The sequence below is a fragment of the Chiloscyllium punctatum genome, chromosome 30 (assembly GCF_047496795.1).
Source record: "Chiloscyllium punctatum isolate Juve2018m chromosome 30, sChiPun1.3, whole genome shotgun sequence".
NCBI classification, from domain to species: domain Eukaryota; kingdom Metazoa; phylum Chordata; class Chondrichthyes; order Orectolobiformes; family Hemiscylliidae; genus Chiloscyllium; species Chiloscyllium punctatum.
The window spans coordinates 49,774,461-49,789,687 of NC_092768.1; the positions used below are offsets into that span (position 1 = coordinate 49,774,461).

At 45.1% G+C, this 15,227-nt stretch overlaps 1 protein-coding gene and 1 pseudogene across 1 annotated transcript in view; one reads left to right on the forward strand and one right to left on the reverse strand.

Moving 5' to 3' along the window:
- LOC140455497 (uncharacterized) overlaps positions 1-15,227 on the reverse strand; it is a 49,516-nt gene that overhangs the window by 17,918 nt on the left and 16,371 nt on the right. The window lies entirely within an intron of this gene.
- On the forward strand, positions 6,315-9,279 carry LOC140455495 (uncharacterized; annotated as a pseudogene).

Sequence of the window (15,227 nt, forward strand, 5' to 3'; positions counted from 1 at the left end):
TGGGTTAGTAAATTTGCATTAGTTACTCAGGACGGTAGAGTTGTGGATCGTGACAAAGAATGTTGTCGTTTACAGAGAGACAGAAATAAGCTACAGAGTTGGGCTGAGAGGTGGCAAATGGAGTGTAATGTGTAAAAATGTGAGGTGATTCACTTTGGAAGGAGTAACAGGAGTACAGAGTATTGGGGTAATGGTAAGATTCTTGGTAGTGTAGATGAGCAGAGAGAACTCGGTGTCCAGGTACATAGATCCTTGAAAGTTGCCGCTCAGGTTGAAAGGGTTGTTAAGAAGGCATATGGTGTGTTAGCTTTTATTGGGAGAGGGATTGAATTTTGGAACCATGAGGTAATGCTGCAACTGTACAAAACTCTGGTGCGGTCACATTTGGAATATTGTGTACAGTTCTGGTCACCACATTATAGAAAGGATGTGGAAACTTTGGAAAGGGTTCAGAGGAGATTTACTAGGATGTTGCCTGCTATGGAGGAAAGGTCCTCGAAGGGACTTGAGGCTGTTTTCATTAGAGCGAAGAAGGTTGAGAGGTGACTTAATTGAGAGATATAAGATAATCAGAGGGCTAGATAGGTTAGACAGTGAGAGCCTTTTTTCCTTGGATGGTGATGGCTCACGTGTAGCTTTAAATTAAGGGGTGATTATATATAGGACAGATGTCAGAGGTAGTTTCTTTACTCAGAGAGTAGTAGGGTCTTGGAACGCACTGCCTGCAACAGTAATAGACTTGCAAACTTTAAGGGCATTTAAATGGTCATTGGATAGGCATATGGCGAGAAATGAATAGTGAAGGTTAGGTGGGCTTCAGATTGGTTCCACAGCTTGGGCAACATCGAGGGCCAAAGGGCCTGTCCTTCACTGTAATGTTCTATGTTCTATGGTCCTCAAGGCAGATCTGGAATGCGTTTTGATAAAAGGAAATAAAGAAATAAAAGGACACGAGTGCCACACCGAAACAGATACAATCAACGAGGATAAGAATTTCCCCTCCAGAGAAGAGGAGAACAGTGCAGAAGAAGCTCGCGATATGGTTCAGTCTGGAGGACTCAGAGGGAAATGTCTTGACCCATAGATGTAGACTCAAAAAAGAATCAGGCAGACTGAGGAATACCTTGTTTTAAACAAGAGGGGCAAGGTGGTGCCAAAATCTTTGTACTATGTCATGCTCTGCAGGGACTTCCTATTTCAAATAATGCATAAGGTGACTGGAAGGTTTGATGCTGTAGGACAGTATGATGAAAACACAGAGCAGGAACTCTATACATAATGTTCCATGATTTTGTTCTAGCTACCAAAATTAAAGCAGACATAGTTGTCTCTACAACCTGAGGATCATGGGGATGAAATATTAACCTCTTGAGGAATCTGGTGCAGTTGGAGTAGCAGAGTTCATAAGAAAACTTGTGAAAAAAGAATCCGACAGAAGCATTTTTCATCAAACCGTTGGTGATAGCTGAAAGCTTCAGGTCAACCACCAGTATCACGGTGAATCTATTTCCTACTTTATGGCAAATATTAAAATGTTGGCAGAACTTTACAAATTCAGGGACACCTTAAACGATGCTATCAGAGACAGACTGATGAATGATTTGAGATGTGAAGAAATCCAAGGGAGATTACTGATGAAAAGTAACCGAGACTTCAAGAAACTTTAGTCATAATGCAACTAGCAGCCAAGGAAGTTCAACAGCTAAGTTTGAACATGCGAGTTTATGTGTAGATGGTCAATGACATTGCAAATGATTTGTCACACACCTCACATGTACATGGTTTCACGCCTGTGTGAATCCTTTTGTTAAATAGATGTCTTGGTGATTCAGAGATTAATTTGTCACATACTTCACATTTAAATTGTTTTTCCTGTGTGCATGTACTGCCATCTGCAGAGGTATATTCACTGTGAGAATGAATTGTTACATATCTTACACCTGAATGGTTTTTGCTGTGGAAGCACATTGGTGTGTACAGAACTCTGATGATGATGCAAGTAATTTGTCTCAAATCAGGAAGGGCTGATTCCTGATGAAGGGCTTTTGCCCAAAAGGTCAATTCTCCTACTTCTCTGATGCTGCCTGACCTGCTGTGCTTTTCCAGCACCACATTCTCGTCTCTGATCCCCAGCATCTGCAGTCCTCACTTTTTCCTAGTGGTTTATATGGACTTCAGTCAGGCGTTTGAAAAGGTTCTGCATGGTAGACAGGTTAACAAGGTTACATTATGTGGAATACAGGGAGAACTATCCATGTGGATACAACAACTGGCTTGAAGGTAGGAGATAAAGGTGGTGGAGGGTTGCTTTTAGGACAGGAGGCCTGTGACCAGCGGTGTGTCACAAGGGTCGGTGCTGGGTACAGTTTTTAAAAATATAAATGGTTTGGATGTGAACATCGTAGGTATAGTTAGTGAGTTTGCAGATGACACCAGAATTGGAGGTGTAGTGGACAACCAAGAAGGTTACCTCAGAGTACAACAGGATCTTGATGAGATGGGCCGATGGGCTGGGGAGTTGCAGGTGGAGTTTAATTTCGATAAATGTGTGGTGTTGTATTTTGGAAAGGCAAATCAGGGCAGGATGTATACACTAGGAGAAAGTGAGGACTGCAGATGCTGGAGATCAGAGCTGAAAAATGTGTTGCTGTAAAAGCGCAGCAGGTCAGCCAGCATCAAAGGAGCAGGAGAATCGACGTTTCGGGCATAAGCCCTTCTACAGGAATCTGTAGAGGGAGGAGGAGGAGGAGGATGTATACACTTAATGGTAAGGTCCTGGGGAATGTTGCCGAACAAAGAAATATTCTTGAAAGTGCAGTTGAACATTGACAGGGTAGAGAAGAAGTATTTTGTACTCATGTACTTATTGGTCAGTGCATTGAGTGTAGGCATTGGGATGTAATGTTGTGGCTGTTTAATACATAAGTTAGGCCACTTTTGTAATACTGTGTTCAAGTCTGGTCTCTCTGCTTTAGGAAAGGTGTTGTTAAACTTGGAAGGTGTCAGAAAAGATGTACAAGACTGTTGCCAGGGTTGGAGGGTTTGAACTGTAGGGAGAGGCTGAATAGGCTGGGACTGTTTTCCTTTGAGTGTTAAAGGCTGAGGGGTGACCTTATAGAAGTTTATAAAACCATGAGGGGCAGGGATCAGCTGAGCAGACAAGGTCTTTTCTCTAGTGTAGTGAAGTCCAAAACTAGAGGGCACAGGTTTAAGGTGAGAGGGGAAAGATTTAAAAGGCACGTAAGGAGCACCCTTTTCACGCAGAGGGTGGTATGTGATGAAATGAGCTCCCAGAGGAAGTGGTGGAGGCTGGTGCAATTACTACATTTTAAAGGGCACCTGGATGGGCACTTGAACAAGAAGGGTTTATAGGGATATGGGCTGAATGCTGACAAATGGGATTAGATTAATTTAGGATACCTGGGTTGGTATGAATGAGTTGGACCGAAGGGCCTTTTTCCATGCTGTACATCTCTATGACTTCATAATGGTACAATTCTAAAAGGATGCAGTAGTAGAGGGACCTCAGTGTAACTATGCTAAAATTCTGAAGGTGGCAGGAGGACAGGTTGAGAGAGTAGTTTGTGGCCGGATAGCTCAGGGCCTGAATGGCTAGGCCCAAAGCCAGAATGGGCCTCATTATCAGAAGTTTCCAACAAGTACCAAGACAGTGGCTGGTGGTGAGAGGGGCACTACCTGCAAATCCTTTCATGTGTACCCAGACTCTCTGTGCCTCTGTGTGCTGACTTCAAAGTGGCAGTGGGGAGGGTTGGGGGAGAAAACAACTGGGTCACATCTCCTTCTGGAACATACCATTGCAAAGAAGGTGTGGAGGGAGATGCAGTGGTTTCTCTTGAGGTTCACCTGAGCAGCTCTGTGATGCATGACTCTGGGACAAGCATCGAATGTCCTTGAAAGACCATCAACTCAGTGAAAGATGTTCTTTGTTCTACCCGAAATGTGTTGGTCTTCCAGAGCAAGGAGTTGACCACAATCATGTATTGCGAACTGGCATGTTCCAAGGTCCAGGACTGCGTGCTGAGGGATGTACAAAAGCTTGGGGCAGCTGTTGCCAAGGTGCAGTGGGGAAAGTCTGAGGTTTTTCTGACAAAGTATAATTGCGGTCTGTTCAATTGTCAGACCATTTCATTGTATCAAATATATGTAAATAGTATCCTGCATAAGTAACTCGGAAAATTTGAGGACTGTGGATACTGGACAGTCAAGCACAGCAGGTCATGCAGCATCCGAGGAGGAGAGTTGACGTTTCGGGCATAAGCCATTCATCAGGAATGTGGAGGGGGATGGGGCTGAGAGATAAATAGAGGTGTGAGGGTGGGGCTGGGGGGAAGTTGGGTAGGAAGGTGATAGGTAGATGTTGGGTGTGTGTATCCCAGAGATGTTCCCTGAACCGATCCATGAGTTGGTGTTCTGTCTTCCCGAGACCACATCAAGAGCATCAGTCGCAACAGATGAGGTTGGTGGATGTGCAGGAAAATCTCTGCTAGATGTGGAAGGATACTTTGGGTGGTGGAGAGGGGGAAGGTATGGGTGCAGGTTTTATACCTCATGTGATGGCAAGAGAAGGTGCAGGGTGTGGAGAGTTAATTGGTGGGGGTGGGGGGGGGGAAGGCATGGACCTAATGTGGGAATCACGGAGGGAGTGGCCTCTGCAGAATGCAGATAGGGTGGGGAGGGAAATATATATTTGGTGGTGAGATCTGACTGTAGGTGGCAGAAATGATGGAGGATAATGCATTGTATCCAGAGATTTATGGGGTGGAAGGTGAGGACTGGAAGGGCTCTATCCTTCTTGAAGTTGCGGGGGGGGGGGGGGGGGGGGGGGGGGTGTTCAAGGGTAGAGGAGCTGGAATTGGAGAAGATGCACTGGAGGGCATTGTTGATCACGTGAGAGGTGAAATTGCAGTTCTTGAAATAGGAGGCCATCTGGGATGTCTTTGACTGGAATTGCTCCTACTAGGATTAGGTATGGTGGAGGCAGAGGAATTGGGAGTAGGGGACTATGTTTTTAGAGGGGGGGAGGTTGGGATGACATGTAGTCAAGGTAGCTGTGGAGTCGGTGGGTTTGCAGTAGATATCTGTGTTGACTTGGTTGCTGGAGATGGAGATGGAGATGGAGAGGTCCAGGAAGGGGAGGGAGGTGTTGGAGAAGGTCCATGTGAACCTGAGGCCAGGGTAGAAGGTGTTTATTAAGTTGGTGAACTGTTCAACCTCCTCATGGCAGCATGTGGAAGCACCGATACAGTAATCAATGATGCGTTTGAAAAAGTTGTGGGTCTCCTCCATCGCCAAATCAAAACCACCCGGCTTCATCTTCCGCCTTGGGACCCAAAACCATACGGCATCAACGGCATCTTTACTAGTTTCCAAATCTCTCCTTCCCCCACCTCATCCCAGATTCAACCATTCAACTCAGCACAGTTCTCTTGACCTGCCCATTTTCCTTCCCACTCCACCCTCCCCACTGACCTGTTGCAATTATTCCCCACCTGTATGTATGCATCACCTTCATATCGACCTTCCCCCAGCCCCACCCCTCTATTTATCTCTAAGGTCCCTCTCCTTCCACATTCCTGATGAAGGGTTCCTGTCCTTCAATTTTCCTGATGAAGGGTTTTTGCCTGGAACGTCGACTCTCCCGTTCCTCGGATACTGCTTGACCTGCTGTGCTCTCCCAACGCTACACATTTTGAATTCAGCAGAAGAAAGAAATGCCTTTGGGTTTTGCAACTGCAAGGTTTATCAGATCAACGGTTTATCTTTCTTGATATGCAAAGACTATAGAGAACTTCCCTAGCCCCTGTGTAAGATTTATGTTACGCATATTTTTGCAGTAAAAAAGTTGCTCCAGAAATATTTGGATTGACTGTGAGAGACGTCAATCAGAGAGTCCACCCACTCTGCCCATTGTCTCCTCTTCCTCTTCCAGAGCTGGTTCACTTCCTATAGGGACTGAAAACCAAGTGAGGAGATGGTGAGTGAAGGAGCAGCTTTTATACAAATTGTATCCCATAATATCCACACCAATCTTCAGGCAGTCTGACTATCCTGTGGGTAATCAGGGGGTGGAAATGTCCCTTATGCTGTGTGAGAAGATCCAGCTGAGAGAGCGGTTTACTCGGTGCTTTGTGCTGAACTGTTTGACTGGAGCTGTGTGTTGGATATTGAGTGTGTTTATTGGAAGCATTTCCCTCTGATTTCCAGGCTGAGTTTTGTTGTTGGCTCATTTCTGAATATGAGAAGGTGAGGTGTCGTTGTCTGGGAGGTGCAGCGTGTCTGAGGAATCTTACTGATTTCCAATTGTTCGGTTTTATGTGTGTTGGGAGCTGGTTATTCTCCTGTGGACTGTTTATTTTCTCTGGAGACATTTCCTAGAACTTCCTTCCTAGCTGCATTTAGAGTGGAACTGTTCTGTTTGTGTGTGTCGGATCCAAATGGTTCCTGTCTTTTCAAATCCTGCTAAGTCCTCCAACCACCCAATCTCTACCATCTCATTAGAAAAGAGAAAAAAGATGTGTGTTTATATATTTTCGCTCAGCTCCTTGCATCCAATTTTCTTTTTTCATTCACAGAATGTGGATGTCACTCATTCGGGCATCAGTTGTTGCTCATAGGGCAGTTAAGAATTAACTAACCACCGTGGATCTGGAGTCACATGTAAGCAAATATCCTTCCCTGAAGAAGGGCTTATGCCTGAAATATCGATTCTCCTGCTCCTCAGATGCTGCCTATCCTGCTGTGGTTTTAAGGCACCATACCTAATTGAAATGTTGTTGAATATATTGAAAGATTTTACCTGAAAGCCTCAGATGTATCCAAAGCTTGGGTTTGGATTTGTTTGTTTTCCTAGTGCTGTACCTGATAGATTGTACACACCAATTTCAGCTAAAAGAGTGCAGTATGTCTACTTTCCCGAGTTAAAGCAGAATCTTTGAATCTGTTGCACTGAAGCAATATTATCCTCAGTGTCTCGGCACTTCCTGCCCAGTGTGTTCACTTCAAATAATATTGGGAAACAAAGACAAAATTTCTAAATCTGCATTAGAATGTCTTTCTCCTGAGTGTTTTTTAAACTAAAAAGGTGAAACTGGACTTTGCCAGTATGACACAAGATCATAATGAATTGAGAGCCCGTTTTACAGTCTGTCCAACTGTCTCTTCCATTGTCCTCATGGCATCTAGGAAGATGCAGTCTGGGCTGAGGAAACAAAGTAGCCACATTGTCTGCTGTGGTCACTATCCAGTGGCAGGCCCTTCAGCGAAGGGGGAGAAGGAGTTCAAGGAAATCATGTTTGCTTTTCCTGTTTTACAGATGGTTTGTACTGTGCTACACCACAGAAGAAGGACAGGATAGACCTTGCAAACAGATGTTGATCAACATCCAAGGAACAGCTGCAAAGCAGATAGATACTGACTACTACCTAAGGAACAACTGTGGAAAGACATTCAGTTCCTTCATAGCATTGCCCAACACAGAAGGCTGGGCAGTGAAATATCATCTAGAAATCTGAAAGTTCGGGGGACTTTGACACATCATCAGATCTGAAAGTGGTCAGTGGTGAGCAGCCTTCCATCAGAACCAAGCTTTCTGAAGGTTGGGCTGTGGGTGATCTGTCAGGGTCAGGCTGAGTAGAAGTGTGAGTGACTTCAAGTGTGGAGAGAGCTTCAGTCATTCATCGAACCTCATGAACCACTGACTCACTCCAGCATGTGAGAAGCTGTTCAAGTGTGAGTTACGTGAGGAAGACTCCACAGGCTCATCAGATCTCTGACCAGACAAACTGCCTCTGTTATTCATACAAGGACAGCAACATGGAAGGAAAACCATTTAAGTGTGAGGTGTGTAATAAATCGTTCTCCCATTCATCTTACTTTCGCATACATCAACGCATTCACACAGGAGAGAAACCATTTGAGTGTGGGGAATGCAAAAAGTCATTTGTCCAGTCATCATACCTCCGCAGACACCAACGCAGTCACACTGGGGAGAAACCATTCACATGTGAGGTGTGTAATAGAGGATTCTCAGAATTATCAAGCCTCGTGAATCACCGACGTATTCACACAGGAGAGAAACCATTCATGTGTGAGGTGTGTGACAAATCATTCTCGAGGTTATCAAATCTCCTTGCACACCAACGCACTCATACTGGGGAGAAACCATTCAAATGTGAGGTTTGTAACAGAGGATTCACAGAACTATCAAGCCTCATGAATCACCGACGCATTCACACGGGAGAGAAGCCATTCACTTGCGAGGTGTGTGATAAATCATTCTCGACATCATCGAATTTCCTTGCACATCAACGCACTCATACGGGGGAGAAGCCATTCAAATGTGAGGTTTGCAATCAAGCTTTTGTGAAAGCATCCAATCTCCTGATACACCAGAGAATTCACACAGGGGAGAGACCTTTCAAGTGCGTGGTTTGTAACCAATCCTTTTTGAAGTCTGGGAACCTTCGTGTCCATCAACGCATGCACACAGGGGAAAGACCATTCAAGTGTAAAGTGTGTAACAGGGATTTTGCACAGTCATCGGCTCTTGTGGGTCACTACCGCCTTCACACAGGTGAGAAGCCATTCACGTGTGAGGTGTGTGACAGATCATTCGCAAGATCATCAACGCTGCGCACCCACCAACGCATTCACACCGGGGAGAAGCCGTTCGTGTGTGAGGTATGTGACAAATCCTTCTCGAGGTCATCACAGCTTCTGCTGCATCAGAGGATTCACACAGGAGAGAAACCCTTTAAGTGCGAGGTGTGTGACAAGGCTTTCACACTGGCATCAACGCTCGGGAATCACCGACACAGTCACGTTGGAGAAACGCCGTTTGGATGTGACGTGTGAGAAGAATCTTTCCTGATGTCGTCACACCTGCGTGTGTACCAGTGCATTCACACAGATGAGAAACCATTCAGGTGCAATATTTGTGACAAGGTTTTCACCCGCTCCTCCGTTCTCCCAAATCACCAGCGGATCCACATGGGAAAAGCAATTCAAATGTATAGCATGTGACAAGTCATTCTCTTACTCATCAACAGACCGCGGACTCCAGTGTGTTCACACAAAGGAGTAGATGATCATGGCTGAGTATGCTGCGAATCTTCCCTTATGGGAGGCAATGGCCTAGTGAAATTATCGCTGGACTGTTAATCTAGAAACCCAGCTAATGTTCTGGGGACCTGGATTTAAAACCCATCATGACAGATGGTGGAATTTGAATTCAATAAAAATCTGGAATTAAGAATCTAATATTGACTACAAATTCAATATTGACTGCTGGGAAAAATCCATCTGGTTCACTAATGTGCTTTATTGAAGGAAACTGCCATCCTTACCTGGTCAGGTTGACATGTGACTCCAGACCCACAGGAATGTGGTTGAGTTGTAACTGCCCACTAGACAATTATGGATAGATTAGATTAAATTCCCTACAGTGTGGAAACAGACCCAACAAGTCCACACCGATCCTCCAAAGAGCAACCCACCCAGACCCATTTCCCTCGAACAAATACACCTAACACTATGGTCAATTTAGAATGGTCAATTCACCTAACCTGCACATCTTTGGACTGTGGGAGGAAACCGGAGCACCTGGAGGAAACCCACACAGACACAGGGAGAATGTGCAAACTCCACACAGGCAGTTGCCCAAGGCTGGAATTGAACCTGGGTCCCTGATGCTGTGAGGAGCAGTGCTAACCACTGAGCCACCGTGCTGCCCATAGACAACAAATGTTGGCCTAGCCAATGAAACCCTCATCCTGATGTAGGTTTGTTCGCTGAGCTGGAAGGTTAATTTTCAGATGTTTTGTCACCATACTAGGTAACATCATAAGGGATCCTCCAGATGAAGCACTGGTGGTATGGCCCACTTTTTATTCATGCGTGTAGGTTTCCTTGGGTTCGTGATGTCATCTCCTGTGGTGATGTCATTTCTTGATCGTTTTCTTAGGAGGTGTTAAATGAGATCCAAGCCAATGTGTTTGTTGATAGAGTTCTGGACTTTATCCAACTGGAACTCTATCAGCAAATACATTGATTTGGATCCCATTTACCACCCCCAGAGAAAAAGATCAGGAAATGACATCACCACAGGAGATGACATCACCAACCCAAGGAAACCTAAACGTATAAATAAAAAGTGGGCGATACCACCAGTGCTTCACCCGGAGTCTCAATGATAATGTTATCTAGTATGGTGATGAACCACCTGAAAACGAACCTTCCAGCTCAGCGAGCGAACCTACATACAGAACCTCAACTTGAGCTACAAATCTTCTCAAATCTTGCGAACACCCTCATTCCATTAATACATTTTAAAAAATTAAAAAGGTCATTGCTGCAGAGGATTCACACAGGGGAGTTATCTTCTGGTCTGAGATTTGTGCAAAAGCATTTGGAACATCTTTGACCCATCTGGGATATGGGCTAAGTGACACTTGGATGAACACATCCACTGTGATCTTTGTGGTAAGATTTTCACTCAGTCTTCTGGTCACCTCAAGCATCAGTGGGTCCAGATTTCGGAGTGAAACCATTCAAGTATAAGGTGTGTGACAAGCCTTTCACAAAGTCAGCGTATCTCCGGGTCCATCTATGCACTCAAACAGGGGAGAAATGTTTCCTGCCTATGTTCTATAATAAAGCCTCCACATTGTTGCCAGACTTCCTGAAACATCAATGAGACATACAGGAGGTAAACCCTTCTACTGTGACATGTATCAGGATTGTTTCCCCTCTTTTCTCTCACGCCACACAGAATTGGAGCCAAGTCACTTGATTCTATTTCAGTGAGAATTGTCTGTGTTCTTTACCTTCCAATGATGTTCCAAATAACTCTCTGAAACCTCTCCCAACATCAGTCCAAATGTTTACAGAAGACCGCTTTATCCTTTGACCTGATCACCAAACACCAAGAGAAGATAACAATATACATAGAAGCTCCCATACAAACTGAGCATTTTTTCACAGTAGTATCAGGTACAAATAAGAGGTACAGTCAGTAAGTTTGCAGATGACACGGAAATTGGAGGTGTAGTGGACAGCAAAGAGGGTTACCTCAGATTACAACAGGATCTGGACCAGATGGGCCAATGGGCTGAGAAGTGGCAGATGGAGTTTAATTCAGATAAATGCGAGGTACCGCAATTTGGGCAAACAAATCTTAGCAGGACTTATACACTTAATGGTAAGGTCGTAGGGAGTGTTGCTGAACAAAGAGTCCTTGGAGTGCAGGTTCATAGCTCCTTGAAAGTGGAGTCGCAGGTAGATAGGATAGTGAAGAAGGTGTTTGGTATGCTTTCCTTTATTGGTCAGAGTATTGAGTACAGGAGTTGGGAGGTCATGTTGCGGCTGCAATGGACATTGGTTAGGCCACTGTTGGAATATTGCGTGCAATTCTGGTCTCCTTCCTATCGGAAAGATGTTGTGAAAGTTGAAAGGGTTCAGAAAAGATTTTCAAGGATGTTGCCAGGGTTGGAGGATCTGAGCTACAGGGAGAGGCTGAACAGGCTGGGGCTGTTTTCCCTGGAGCGTCGGAGGCTGAGGGGTGACCTTATGGAGGTTACAAAATTATGAGGGGCATGGATAGGATAAATAGACAAAGTCGTTTCCCTGGGGTCGGGGAGTCCAGAATTAGAAGGCATAGGTTTAGGGTGAGAGGGGAAAGATATAAAAGAGACCTAAGGGGCAACTTTTTCATGCAGAGGGTGGTACGTGTATGGAATGAGCTGCCAGAGGAAGTGGTGAAGGCTGGTACAATTGCAACGTTTAAAAGGCATTTGGATGGGTATATGAATAGGAAGGGTTTGGAGGGATATGGGTCGGGTGCTGGCAGGTGGGACTAGATTGGGTTGGGATATCTGGTCAGCATGGACAGGTTGGACCGAAGAGTCTGTTTCCATGCTGTACATCTCTGTGACTCTATGACTAAGTCACTCACTGACTCTCACTCTGACCAAGAAGACAATCAGATATCAGTGGTTAGAAGGACTTCAGCTTCTGATCCACCAACATAAGGACCCGGGGAGGAGTAGCCATTGTTGTGGTGGTAGTGGAATTGACTTCAGTGTCTCTGGTCTATGGAGGAGGAGAATCAGCCAGGAATCCTGTTCTTCATCAATGAGCCCAGCTGGAAAGGCAGGGAGAGGGCAGGATGTGTCTCGGCTGTGAAGCCAAGTCAATATCTAGAGGCTGTCTTCCAGGACAGTATCTTGAGGATTGGACAGAATGTGAGAGGCCAACAGTTGTCCTTTATTTAGGAAGGATATGGAGATGCCAGAGTTCAACTGGGGTGGACAAGGTTAAAAATCAAATGACACGATGTTATAGTCCCTGATAGAGAGGTAGAAGATACAGTCCAAGGGCAGCTAGTTTTAAAGTAGTCAACGTTTTGCTTATTAAAACTGTATTTTATGCCTCTCCGTTATACCACGCCTGAGGAAGGAGCTGAGCTCCAAAAGCTTGCAATTTCACGTAAACTTGTTGGAGATATAGAAAGTAGTGAAATAGATGATGACACCTTGCAAAATGTCCATATTGCAGAGGAGGAAGTGCTTGATGTCTTGAAATGCATAAAGGCGGATAACTCCCCAGGACCTGATCAGGTGTAACCTAGAACTCTGTGGGAAGCTCGAGAAGTGATTGCCACTCCTCTTCCTGAGATATTTGTATCATTGATAGTCATAGGTGAGGTGCCGGAAGACTGGAGGTTGGCTGATGTGGTGCCACTGTTTAAGAAGGGTGGTAAGGACAAGCCAGGGAACTGTAGACCAGTGAGCCTGACGTTGGTGGTGGGCAAGTTGTTGGAGGGAATCCTGAGGGACAGGATGTACATGTATTTGGAAAGGCAACGACTGATTAGGGATAGTCAACACGGCTTTGTGCGAAGGAAATCATGTCTCACAAACTTGGTTGAGATTTTTGAAGAAGTAACAGAGGATTGATAAGGGCAGAGCGGTAGATGTGATCTATATGGACTTCAGTAAGGGGTTTGACAAGGTTCCCCAAGGGAGACTGGTTAGCAAGTTTAGATGTCACGGAATAAGGGGAAAACTAGCCATTTGGATACAGAACTGGCTCAAAGGTAGAAGACGGAGGGTGGTGGTGGAGGGTTGTTTTTCAGACTGGAGGCCTGTGACCAGTGGAGTGCCACAAGGATTGGTGATGAGTCCTCTATTTTTTGTCATTTACATAAATGATTTGGATGTGAGCATAAGATGTTAGTAAGTTTGCAGATGACACCAAAAATTGGAGGTGTAGTGGACAGCAAAGAAGGTTACCTCAGATTACAACAGGATCTTGATCAGATGGGCCAATGGGCCGAGAAGTGGCAGATGGAGTTTAATTCAGACAAATACGAGGTGCTGCATTTTGGGCAAACAAATCTTAGCAGGATGTATACACTTAATGGTAAGGTCCTAGGGAGTGTTGCTGAACAAAGAGACCTTGGAGTGCAGGTTCATAGCTCCTTGAAAGTGGAGTCACAGGTAGATTGGACAGTAAAGAAGGCGTTTGGTATGCTTTCCTTTATTGGTCAAAGTATTGAGTACAGGAGTTGGGAGGTCATGTTGCGGCTGTACAGGACATTGGTTAGGCCACTGTTGAAATATTGCGCGCAATTCTGGTCTCCTTCCTATCGGAAAGATGTTGTGAAACTTGAAAGGTTCAGAAACGATTTACAAGGATGTTGCCATGGCTGGAGAATTTGAACTATGGGGAGAGGCTGAACAGGCTGGAGCTGTTTTCCCTGGAGCGTCAGAGGCTGAGGGGTGACTTTATAGAGGTTTACAAAATTATGAGGGGCATGGATAGGATAAATAGACAAAGTCTTTTCCCTGGGGTCGGGGAGACCAGAACTACAGGGCATAGGTTTAGGGTGAGAGGGGAAAGATATAAAAGAGACCTAAGGGGCAACATTTTCATGCAGATGGTGGTACGTGTATGGAATGAGCTGCCAGAGGAAGTGGTGGAGGCTGGTACAATTGCAATATTTAAAAGGCATTTGGATGCGTATATGAATAGGAAGGGTTTGGAGGGATATGGGTCGGGTGCTGGCAAGTGGGACTAGATTGGGTTGGGATATCTGGTCGGCATGGACAGGTTGGACCGAAGAGTCTGTTTCCATGCTGTACATCTCTGTGACTCTATGACTATAACCTGGTGTTGTTTGCATTTGACTTTATGTAGTAAAACACCTCAAAGTATTTTATAGCTACATAATCACGCAAAAGTGAACACCGAGACTGAGAAGGCAATATTAATAAGGGATGACAAAAAATATAGTGAAGAGCTGAGATTGAAGGATCCTCTTAAATGAGGACAGAGAGACGAAGATGCAGAGTGGGTGAAGAAAACAGCTTTTAAGCGTGGAGACTGGGTGTGGCTGTTAATGTTAAGGCTTGGAGGGAAATTGGGCTGGAGGTGACAATGATTGGAAGGGGGTGATGCCAAGGAATAATTTGTCCTTTAACATAAGAATTTTAAATTCGAGGCACTGAGGGCCTGGTAACCAGTGTTAGCCAGTGAGCACAGGGGTCATAGGTGTGTGAGTTAGTTCAGAGAGCAGGGTGTCTGAGCTAGTGTGGAAGATGGGAAGCTGACAGAGGATGGGAATGGACTAATTGAGAATCAGCAGCAGCCTGAAGGAAAATTTCAACAGGAGTTAAACTGGTGTAGGGGCAGGGCTGTGTTGGAAATGGGTATTGTTACATGGGAGGAAGCAGGTGATATTTGTGATGGAGAGGGTGTGAGGCCGGGAATTCAGGGCCGGGAGGTTAAAGTGGAAAACACTGACCGATTGTTGTTGGAGCCGAGAGTGGAGAGAACATTCAAGAATAACTTATGGAATGTAGGAACTGGATTAATCCCTTGAGTGTTTTTCATTATTCATTAGAACATGGTTGATCCATAGCTACACTATCTACCTACCTTGACTCTAAATGTTAATCCCCTTTTCTAAGAATAAGGCTGCATTTGCTGACATCAACGCATATGCTTTAAACGTTGTGTGTCTGCATAAAGCTTGGTGGAAATTGCATTTCTGGGAGGGGAGAGATTGGGACCCGGAAGAGGGGGGAGATTTGGATGGAGATGCCCCATCAATTTATCCCCCCCCTCCGTCACTTTAACTGGTCAGATCACCCCCCGAGCATGTTCTGCACTCCACTTCTAACTCCATCAGCTCAGTCTGATATCCT